At 43.3% G+C, this 12,058-nt stretch overlaps 1 protein-coding gene across 2 annotated transcripts in view; it reads left to right on the top strand.

The window, feature by feature from the left end:
* Positions 1-2,161: 2,161 nt before the first annotated feature.
* LOC115385956 (tripartite motif-containing protein 16-like) overlaps positions 2,162-12,058 on the top strand; it is a 37,774-nt gene continuing 27,877 nt past the window's right edge. For both annotated transcript variants that reach the window (XM_030088085.1, XM_030088084.1), the window contains exon 1: positions 2,162-2,259. The gene's annotated coding sequence lies outside the window, so the exon portion shown is untranslated. The remainder of the gene's footprint in view (positions 2,260-12,058) is intronic.

Below are 12,058 nucleotides of genomic sequence, written 5' to 3'. Positions count from 1 at the left end.
ATGTACATTCCACCACCAGACAAGACAGATTATGTAAATGATTAACTGGTGGCCTGAATGATTTAGTTTTCTAAAAGTATAAAATGTAAAATGACTTATGACACATTGTTTGTCCTCAGATGCATCAACCAGTGATGTGGCCAGAAGTCCTGTGCCGCATCTTCATGTCGACCTACCAGCTGAACCTCCTGTTTCCGGTCTGCCTCTGTCTGATCAGGACTCTGCTGAAAGTCCTGTATCAGCCCCTCCAGTGTCATAAAGCCACACAGTGTTCAGGGCCATCAGTACTGCTCATCACTCTCCTACGCTCCGACCGTCTCAGCCTCCTGTACACTGGTCTCCCGCTGGAGTCTTAATTTTTTGGCTGATCAGCTGACAAAAGATTACATTAACACCTTTCAGCTTGATGTCCGAGATCAGGTCCTGATGATCCTCATGAAGCTCCGGCTGAACCTGCTGCAGGAAGACCTGGCTGAGAGGTTCAGTGTGTCCCAGTCTGGAGTCAGCAGGATCATCACTACATGGTTGGACATCATGGAGGAGAAGATCAGGTCCCGTGGCTGCCCAGAGAGACCATTCTTGCTACGATGCCACAGTGTTTTAAAGAGCATCACCCGACAACAACCTGTGTGACTGACTGTTCTGAGACCCCCCTACAGAAAGAAACCACACAACCTGGACTCTAGGGGGGAATCCTACAGTCAATATTATTGTCAAAATAATAAAATATAACCAGAAATCATCCGAAAGGTTCTTGAAGTATTGAATTTTAAAATTTACAGGTAACTTAAATTTACTCCTCTATAAATAAATGTTGAATAAATAAATAAATAAATACAGGTACTTAAAATTTACATAATTCATCGGACCAAAATATTTCACTGGTGGTGCACGACGACTCCAATGGGGCTTGTTTGTTTACAGCTCCTATAACTTCTGAGTTTGGTACTTTTATCAATTCTATGCCTGGTGGAACTTAAAGGGTCTATTTTTAAGTGCAAAAAGTTCTGGAATCACTGCCTTTAATACTGTAATCAAAATGCTGTCTAATGTGTTGTAAATTACCTTTTATATTTGAAGTGTGACACCTAGTGGACTTCAAAGGAGTAAAACATTTTCTGACAGAGTATTTTGTGATGTGTTTTGTCTCACTGTCTCACTAATCTAGTTACCACAGTACCAGGTCAAAATAGCAGAGGAAAATGTCAGTCAAAAAAATCAACAGGACACATATCTGAATCATTTATTTCATTAAATTTCAGAAGAAAGGAACAATGTTAACAAAAAGATCACTTGAAGCATTCACATTTCATTAACAAATTAAGCACAAACTTCCACATCCAAGTGCTTCATATTTGTAATCAGGGCTGGCAACAATAAAAGTACATAAGTAAAACTAAAGTTAACTGATTCAGTTACTTATAAAGCAAAAGTATCCACTTTTAAAAGTAGTTTATGAGTAAGAGGTAAATGTTATTTCACAAATTCTCAAATGACAGGACTAAATGAAGACTAGACGAGGTCTAAATTGGGACTAAAATAAATCCATGTAAGCAGACTTGGATGGGTCACTCAACCATCACATGACAATTCTGGCTAAAGGTGGTCATAACAAAGTAATTTTACTTTTACTGTACGTTTTTGAGCCAGATTTTACTTCAGTAGATTTTCAGGACCGTCCCAACCCCGCAATGCAAGAGCATCCCATGGTCTCCACGGCTCTCTGTCACTGTCAGCTGTCACCCACATCCGTGCTAAATGTGAAGAGGTCCTGGCCTGACTTGAGCTAGCACTGGCTTAAAAAATTGTATAGCCCTGTTACTGATTTAAAAAAAAAAAAAAAACAGCCGACTTTCCCACTGTGAAGATATTTGTAAGCTCCCGTGCTCTTGTAGTTCCTCCAGGCTGAACCATCCACACCCAGCGACAGCACAAAGTCAATAAAAATATCACCATACATGACTGGAGACCACTTCCGCATGTCATCCTCCCACTCTGTTAAAAGCCTCGGATGAGGTAGCGTTGTTCCATTAGAGCTTTTAAGATAGATTTTTGTTTTTTTCCCCCACACCATTTTCTGGTTTGTTAACACCGAAGTTGTCGCTAACTGGAAGTGCAAACACAAAGCGGAAGTCCCGCCCCTAGAGAAATGGGCGGGCCTGAAAAAGGTGAATATGAGCGCGCGCAGCAGCAGAAGCAGCTGGGTGACGGTCAGGACCTGACACATGTTCATCAAACAAGGATAAACGATCACAAAAGGTAACACGCTTTGAAACTTTATTGTAAATGTACAACGGACGCTAGAGGCATTCCGTCACCAGTTAACATGGTCACAGGTTGATATGGAACACCGGACTGGAGGCTAATGCTAACGCTAGCGCGACTCACCAATTCCACAGTTTGCTCTCTGCACAGCTCAGCTACAGACGGCCGCCGGCTCTGGTGATCAGCTCCTGTAGTCCGACATGCACTGCGTTTAGTTTCAGGATGATTAGACTTGATTTCAGCGAGCAACGCTCTGACAAACCTGCTGCTTCGGCCTCCAAATCTGCCCCTTACCGCGATTGGAGGCCGCCATCTTCAGCCTGTGGTTATACACTGCTATTGGCTGCGCTCCGTCACGTGACCGCGTGACGTCACAACGCACGGTGCCGGAGGAATAACTTTTTAATGAGGAAAACCAAGGGAGAAAGGGCTTTTCTCACCTGGGTTACAAATAACTGAACATTGATTCTTTTTTATTGGCGGCTTTATAACGGCAGATTCCCTGACGTGTGATAAAACTCATGACAGACTGAGTTCAAATGAAGGCGACAAACTGATTCTAGTGAAACATCACTGGGAACCTCTAAGTCGGTGATTTCCACCTGGGCGAGCCTGATGTGATGTAATGTATTTACAGAAATACCTTTTCATTTTCAGTGTAAAATTAACTTTTTTGACTCATAAATAAAATCAGTCATGTAAACTACATTTTCATTCCCTCATTTTGCACATTTTATCACAGTTAAAAATCATTTATTTACTTTATTGACATGAATGCCCACTCCGCAATAAATGGTGCAAAATCTAAATGACTTGATGAACTCAAGCGGTGCAGGAGAGGGACTTCAGTGGAAACTCTTCTTCTGACTGTTGTGTGACATGTAATCCACCAGGAGGCGCCGTGGATATTTTAGTTGAAGCAGAATAGATAAGAAGAGAGAGGGAAGGTTGTGTTTGTGCCATCATTCCAGAGCAGAGCCCAGTTCAGAACTGCTAAAGAAAGGACCTGACACCGGTTGAACCTGGGAAGGTGGTTTTGTGCCCGTTTCATGTCTATAGAAAAGGTGTGTCTGTTGCAGTTCAGCTTTTTAATCATATCTAACTTTTACAGATTAAAACTTTTCCAGGTTTCATTTCATTTTCTTTTAATTTTGGTCCTCCTGATGCCCTGGCTTGAAATTTGATACCTGGATCCAGAGTGGGTCTGAAGACTAGAATCAAGAAACTCGGTTAGCGAGGCACCGACGGCAGAAAACAATCACAAACTCTCAAAACTAACTGTTGGTGTGTTACGATCCAGCGCTGATTGAGGACTGGGCCTCGCTTAAATAGAGGAGCCACAGCAGACTCAATAGGCACGTGAACATGCGCCCGTATAATCCGCTTGTAGGCGGAGCTGATTGTAAATGCGTCATGTAAACGCGCGAGTGGATCCGCTTCACTCGGAGCGGATTGTATTTCGGATCCAATTGTACGAGGTGGTGTACACCGATCGATAATCCGCTCCATGTCTCATATAAACGCCGCCTGACAGCGGAGCAGATTAAACGGGGAATATTTGTTCCGCGCATGTGTTTCCTGGTACGTAGTGACGTGTGCAGTAAACTGGAAGCAGGACAGACCAAAACAAGCAGAAGTCACCGTTTTTCACCGTTTTTGTTACCTCGACAGTGACAAAAATAGTAAAAAAAAACACTTTTTAAAGGATACGTTCGGTTTAAACAGTTTTCACGTTGTTTATTGAATGAAGTACAACAATGTACTCACCCAGAAGGCTTTTCTGATCCAAACAGTGCTTCAGGAGAAAGTTAGATCCAAACTTGAGAGGCGCACATCCATCTACTGTTAGCCAATTGGGGCATGTATATAGCCGCTCCTAAAACAGCTTTAATCGTCCAAAAACTCATTATTTCACCAATATTTCATCATGGTCCGTACATGCCTCTCCTCCATGACAGCCCGGTGTCGCGAGATATGTCATATATGCAGATTTATGTTCGATTTGAATGTACTACTTGGCGTCCACGCGTATCTAGACACCTACATCTAGATATCTATGTCTATATGTCTAGGCAGTAGTGTGACGAGAGCTACAAAGCCGCAGTGTTGTTGTGTGTGTGTTTGTTCGACTGCCCATGTTAATTGCTAATGCTGCTTTTGCTAAAGAGAAAATCATTCAAAGTTCTCGTCCACAACATCTTTATCCGACAGATATTCGTCCATTTTCCACTCCACTGGAAGAAAAAGCACCGTGTTTAGCCTCAGGTTGCCCCGGAAACAATGAGCCGTACTGCACATGCACACGGCAGCCGTAAACAAAGCTTTCAGTTCAGAGGTCAACAAAACAACCAAAACATTTATCTCTGTGATATGCTTGAAAGAAGTCCAGAGGCCTTTGGCAGCGTGAGGATGTTTATTCCAAGAGCAGGTATCAGAAACATGCGTTAGGATCGGCAGTCGAAAAAACACACAACAACCACGCTGCGGCTTCCGTAGCTCTCGCAACACTGCTGCCTAGACATAGAGGCATAGATATCTAGATGTAGGTTTTTAGATACGCGTGGATGCTAAGTAGTACATTCAAATTGAACATATATTTGCATATATGACATATCTCGCGACACCCGGCTGTCATGGAGGAGAGGCGTGAGCGGACCGTGATGAAATATTGGTGAAATAATGAGTTTTTGGACGATGAAAGCCATTTTAGGAGTGGCTATATACATGCCCAAATTGGCTAACAGTAGATGTATGCTGATCACAAGTTTCATTCATCTGTAGGTCACCAGTTAACACCGGCACCAGTTAATTCGAAACATCCATCAGCAGGCGAGCAGAGCCCCGGCGCTCACACCGCGATGTGCCGCTTGGCGGGGCAGTGCTGCAGCTGGAGGAGCGCTCGCTCCTTGAGCAGCGTGTCGTGGAGATGTTAGAACATTATTTGAGCAGAAATCCAGCAGATAAAAAAAACACATTTCTCAGCGCCGAGGACTGCTAGCTGCAGAGCTACAGACCTGAAAGTCCCCCAAGAGACTTTGTGCGCCTGTCACAGGACGCTGTATAATCCCCTTCACCCAGGGTCCTTGTAAACGAGGATTGATCGTGGATCGCTTTGTATGCCGTCCATGTATACACGTGCGTTTAACACGATTGTTTTCAAACAGCTTGAAAAAACACCCATGTAAACTGAGACACTGTTTCCTTCACTCTTTATCTATCTTTCTGTCTTTTTTTTCCCCCTTGTCACATCCAGCAATGTCATGTTGCAGTATCCCAGCGTCCAGGATCAAGAGGTGTTTCACACTGTCACTCTTTACACCAAAACACACTGCCAGATATGCTGCATTCCAATAGGCACTCACATTTAATAAGTCTGGAGTGAGAAAATGTGGATAAAACTGATGATATAGACAACATCCACACTTGTTGAAAATGTATTCGTTGTGCACTCATTAATCGCAGAAGTGAAATAGTTGAGTGTTAGGACTCGTGGTTACAGGAAAGAAACTCTTCAGTTGCCATGACTGCTGTGTGTGTGCTCTGAGACACACACAGCCAGGGGGGAGGGTCAGCCCTTCCCCTGACCCTCACCGGAGGTTCGCATTTAAAACTGGAGCCAAATTTTAAAGCCCACCCCTGAGAGGAGGTAATGAACTGTGATTGGTCGGGTTTCTCAGAGACCGCCCCAGCCACGTGGGCTCTCCTCCCTCCCAGGGCAGTTCTGCCTGGGCCTCCGAAGAGGAAGGTAGGTCTTCAATTCTTCAACACCTCCACCTTCTACGGCTGCACAGCAACAAACATTAGCAGAGACCGGCTAACAGGAAAGAAAGAGCAACCACATGGCTAGCTCTGAGCGGCTGGCTGCTCCAGAAAGACTCTTCCTCTAAAGACAACAGAACGTGGTAACTATCTGGGCTTCCGCATAGACAGGTTTTGCCAAGCGTAGAACTTTGTTTTTATGATGTGTGGATTTAATTGAGATTATTTTCCGGTTCTGATGAACTGAGGATAAGTTAACGGGCTGTAAGCTAACGATCACTTCGTTTCATCCAATGCCGGGTTTGCAAGTTAATCTTTGATAATGAACAGTAATACTTCAGCCTCCAGCATCACACCAAGCATCACATGGTTAATCCAACATGTTCCAGCTGGTCTGAGGCGAGGGACAGCACAGATCATGTGGACTCATTTTGAATTGGCTCCACACTCATACAAACACGACTTGTATAGACACCTCGATAGAATTGTGTGTTTTGCTTTATTGTTAATAAGCATAATATTTGGAATCTTCTGTGTTGTCGATGTTTCATAATTATCAATGGAAAGTCGACCGCTTCTGTCCAAGAACTCCAGAATCCTTCAGGTTTTACTGTTAAAATTTGGCAATTGTTAATAATCTATGATAATCCAAATTAATACTTTAACCAAGTTTATGAGACTGATTACAACAAATTGGCTATCGTAGGTGGTGCCTCGAGGGTTTATGATTAAAATCAGGCCCAAAATTATTTAATTCATAGTATCTTTGATAATCATTAATTATCACTGATCACCAAATTAATCAGGTTCAAATTCCCACATTATCGGTGTGGCCCATGTGAGGCAGAGAGTAAATAAGGTACTACCCTTTTGAGGACAGCAAAGTTGGCTTTCATTTTTATTTGTGTGATATTAACTCACATTTTGATCCCAGGGTGAAACTTCAGTTTTCACATCCACCGTTTGCCACTGCTTCAGCAGTAGACATTTAACAGTACTCACAAAAGTACAAATTCTGGTGAAAATTATTTAATTCACAAACTTAAGCAATTTGTGAGAAACTGTGTGATGAATAACTTTCAGCCTCAGTTCCACGAGAGTCTACTGTGCTGTGAGATCAAGATTAACCGGCTCTGCAGAGACAGACTTGACTAATAATTAACATCCCAATGCAAACTAGAAGCTAAGCATTGATTCCTATGGTCCTCTGAAGCTCCCCTCCACTCTTTCACAGCAGGCCACCGGCCCAGTGAAACCTGCGAGGTGTGAAGCAGCCAATCAAGTATGAAAATACTTCACCACAGCGCAACGCAAGTCCTGTGCAGTTTTAAAACTGGCTGTTATTTTTCAATCCCAACTTGAGTTAAATTTCAGAAACAAGTCCTAACTGATCTGCGATCTTGTGAGTGTACGTTGTAATTCTTAAAGCGATACTTCAACATTTTGGCAAATTAGCCCATTTAGCGCAATTCCTTAGTCATTTCGAACAGCATACTTACCTTTTTGTTTGTGAAGGCGAGCTGTTGTTTATTCAGAGGTGAGTCGGGGAAGGTTTTCGGGACGGACACAATGGAAGTGGATCGTATTTTTGTTCCCCCTCGTCCAAACTCATCAAATAGGGCTTGGGATCACGCTTTGCATTGTGGGGAGTGGCGGACATGCTGGCCGCTCACGAGTGTAAACAAACACGTAACAAATCCAGACAGGAGCAGGAGAAGACGTATGATAACAGCTGCAGAAAGCAAGAAAAAATGCTGAAATGCTGGGAAGGGTCGATATGTATCAACTTACGCTTAATAAGGAAGCCAGGAGCCGTTATCTGGAAAAAAATTAGCAGTTATTAACGGTTTGAACGGCTATCAACTTACTGTATTTTCTTCGTTTGTGTTGTTTGCTGTGTTTATAGGATATATTTAGAAATGTTCTCCTTTAATATTTGTATTTCTTCCTTTTATTCAGTTTTTCTGTTTGCACTACTGTTATTTGTGTTCATTTGAGATTATTTTTACAAATAACGTGTTAATATGCACATTTTTTCATGTCAAACATTTTGCAAGTTTTACACACACCCTTTTATGTAGTTTTGAAAAACTACTATTTATTCTATATTATTAACTTTATTTTCTCCTCTTGATATTATTGTTTATATTTTGTTTGCACTACGGTCATTTTGTTCATTTTGACAGAATATATTTGGCTGCAGCACATTGTTACGAGACACTTAATATCAATAAACACCAAAAAAAAAAAAAAAAATCTGAAATACATTTCAGTGTGTTTATTTAAAAAATTAGTGGGTAAGGATACCACAGACATTTATAGCTCCACTTAACAGGCATTCATTACAGCATGCTTGGGCTCATGCTTGTCAGCGCGCAACATACAGTAATTTTATCAAGGAATCTTATCAAGGAAAGTCAGATCCTCATCCTTGCAGGGAAAAACCATATGAATTGTTGCTTTCACAGATAACATAGTGTATTTGTTGCGGAAGATACCGATTACCCTTTCGACATGAATGAGGGCAGTTTTTCTGGTGCTCTCTCCATCCCTTGCATCCAGCTGACAGCGGAATTTTGTGAAGACAGGAATGTTTACCTCCACGCATATAAGTCCCACATTAGAATGCAATGAAAGGTTAAGTTTGGTCGTCTTACAGCCGCAATCCAAGCGAGACGGCGAGATTTTGTCAGTGCAGAAACTTGTTCTCCTTGATGGCGCTTTCAAGCAGGAAAATGATAATAATAAAAAGAAAAATCCGTTTTGGATCTTTTTAACCTGGCGATTGTGTGTTCTGCTATCACAACTGACAACATAACATCTGGGCATGGTGGAATTGTAGATTGAAAAAAACAGTGAATGTGTCCTGCACGAGCGAGGACAGCACGTCTGTACACAGTGCGTTCGCGATCCAAGTAAACAATGGGAGAGAGCGGCCAACATGGCCGCGACTCCGAGTGATGACGTCACGATCCCAGGCCCTATACACAATCCAACAACCCCAAAACACTTTGGTGGACACGTTATAATCCACACATTCACTACGCTGTGGAACACCAACAAATAATATTGTGGCGTTACGACACTGAAGCAAATACTGGGAACTACTTTTTCTTTTGAAATCACTACGCTCAGACGCCATATTCAGTAAGTAGTTCCATTTTAGCAATCTTCGCATAAACAACTCAATCTTTAATTTTGCATTAATTTTTCACAGCGTAGTGAATGTGCGGATTATAACGTGTCCACCAAAGTGTTTGGGGGTTGTTGGATTGTGCATTTGATGAGTTTGACGAGGGGGAACAAAAATACCATCCACTTCCATTGTGTCCGTCCCGAAAACCTTCCCCGACTCACCTCTGAATAAACAACAGCTCGCCCTCACACAAAAAAGTAAGTATATTGTTCGAAATGACTAAGGAATTGCGCTAAATGGGCCAATTTGCCAAAATGTTGAAGTATTGCTTTAAAAGAATACTCCGAAGATTTTGGACCCATGCCCTATCCCAATCATTTAAAAAGTGAGATAAGCTCATAAATATCTTTTTTGTGTCTTTGCATCCAGTGACTGGATCCCAGCTGTTGGCATCGTAGTTAGCTTAGCTCAACTGCGGGAGGTGAAAAGGAGACAGAGCCAGACTGACAAAAGTGGACAAAATACTCCTTCCAGTGGTCCAGGGGACGGCGTATTAGCATGTGAAGTAAATCCGAATGGTTGTAAAACATTTTAAAAGACGTGTTTTCTTTTCAATCCGTTAAAATAACATTTTGATGCACACAGATCTGCACAAGCATAGTGCTCCGCGGAAGGATATACCGGCGCACAGCGGCTGAGTCTATGGCTTCTACTGCCGACTGCCAGTCTTGCGATACGCTTTAAGTTTAGTTTTGTCCACCATTACTCCGCCAGATACTTAGCAGCAGCAACTGAGCAGTACCGAGGATGGAGCTTCCAGAAAGTAAGAAAAGACCAGCTTCTCGCACTGCCACAACTCCAGCACAGACCCCACCAGGCAAAAGAAACTTAAATTTTTCTCGAGCGCTACGAAAAGAGCGAGGAAGGAGTTCCCCTCTTCTGTGCACGTACATGGGCACAAGCCACAGACACAAGCGTTTCACTAAGCTGCAGTTACGCCCAAGGCCTGCAGGGGTCGGTGTTTCGCATAAAACGAGCAAACTACGCTATGCTCCTTTAATATTGTTCTATTTAAATTCCCTTTTAATTTAAAAATATTGGGGCTGCACTTAAGTTATTGAAAATAATTATTCCTTGATTGATTTAGTTTAATTGCATTTGCACTGCTGCTTTTCATACTGTTCTATTTAGAAATAAATGGCTTGAATTTGCTGTATTGATTGATGTTTTAGAGGGTTTAACCTGAGCAAGGCCTTACCACAGTGACAGCCATGCAGGCGTGGCATGGTATTATTTTATAATATACTGGTATCGGATCGGTACTCGGTATCGGCCGATGCCAACAGTAAAAGTATCGGAATCAGTATTGGGAGGCAAAAAATGGTATCGGAACATCTCTATTGAGCAGGTTGTCTCTTATACATATCTTGGTATCCAAATGGACAACCAGCTCAAATGGAATGCACATGTTGAAGACTTGTTGCCAAATTGACCCAAAGAATGCATTTTTTACGCAGGCTCAGACTTTTTGGTCTAAGTATGGAAGTCATGTCGACCTTCTATGATGCAGTGCGAGGCAGTATCATTAGGTATGGTATGGCAGCTTGATTTGGGACTGTCTCTGTCCAGCTGGGAGCGAAACTAGCAAAAATGGAAAAAACAGCCATGAAGGTAACTGGCAAGAAGGGCTCTCCATCTCTTCAGATGATCTTTGAGAAGGCTGTGCTCAGTCTGCCTAACAGAGTACTATCTGATCCCTCTCACGCTCTTTTTTTCATGTATGAGCCGTTACATTCTGGTAGACGCTTTAGAGTGTGTGACACCAAGAGGAACCGTTTGAAACTTTTCTTGATTCCTGTTTCTATTGCATTATTGAACAGCCGGCATAATGTGAACAGCTCTAACTCGGGCGTCGGTTACCAGCTATTGCAGGACTGACATTCCTGCACTTACTGTGCTGTGTTGCTTCATGGGAATGTGTATTTTACATGCCAGTGTTCTTCTCGAAATTCTGTATTCTGCTTCTGTGGTTTTTGTTAGAGGTCGACCGATTCATCGGATTGGCCGATTCATCGGCCCGATAGGACGTTTTACAAACTATCGGAATTAACGCAAATGGATAGTGGCCGATGGCTGTTTTTTTTTTTTTTTTTTTCGGCAACGCGAACTGCTCCTTCCCTCGCCTGCTGCTCTCTGTGTCTCTGATCACAGAGGGGAGGGCCTGCTCTGCACACACAGCGGGCATGGGGCAGGGAGGGGGAGGGAGGGAGAGAGAGAGGGAGGGAGGGAGGGAGGGAGAGAGGGAGGGAGGGACGGAGCATGAGCAGCGCAGCAGTACCAGAGACGTAGCCGCTGTGTCTCCCAACTGCGTCGAGACGGCCATGCACGCAATAGAAGCTGCAGAAAGCCATACGCAGAAATCCTGGCCCAGAACTGTGATGACCATGACCATGCCTCTCTCACTTCTCGGACCACAGTCCAGACTGCAGCCAGAACTTCACCAACAGTGAGACCTCCGACTGTCACCCTCACAGCTCTGACCGAAGCTATGACTGCAGTCGAGGCGACAGTGACAACTTTGACAGCTTTGACAGCTCCAGACACCGTCAGAATCCTCACTCCTACAGTCAGTACGACTCTCACACCAATGGTCACTCTGACCCCTCCCACGACTAGGATCACTACAGCCCTGAACCACGAGCAAGGCACAGATGCCGATGCACGAGGGTTCACTCCTGGAGGAGTCCAACATGGTGTTGACAGTAGTAGCATGACATTAATCCACAGTAACTTGTTTCTTGTGGCTTGGCAGACTTGAGTTCTCAGCAACAGCAATAGACTGAGAAAGGGTTTAACCGGCATTTAGACCCGGGTCTTTCAACTCTGCAATCGACCCAG

This window comes from Salarias fasciatus, chromosome 3 (assembly GCF_902148845.1).
Source record: "Salarias fasciatus chromosome 3, fSalaFa1.1, whole genome shotgun sequence".
NCBI classification, from domain to species: domain Eukaryota; kingdom Metazoa; phylum Chordata; class Actinopteri; order Blenniiformes; family Blenniidae; genus Salarias; species Salarias fasciatus.
The sequence above is the reverse complement of the archived record's forward strand: the minus strand, read 5'-3'. Positions and strand labels throughout refer to the sequence as shown.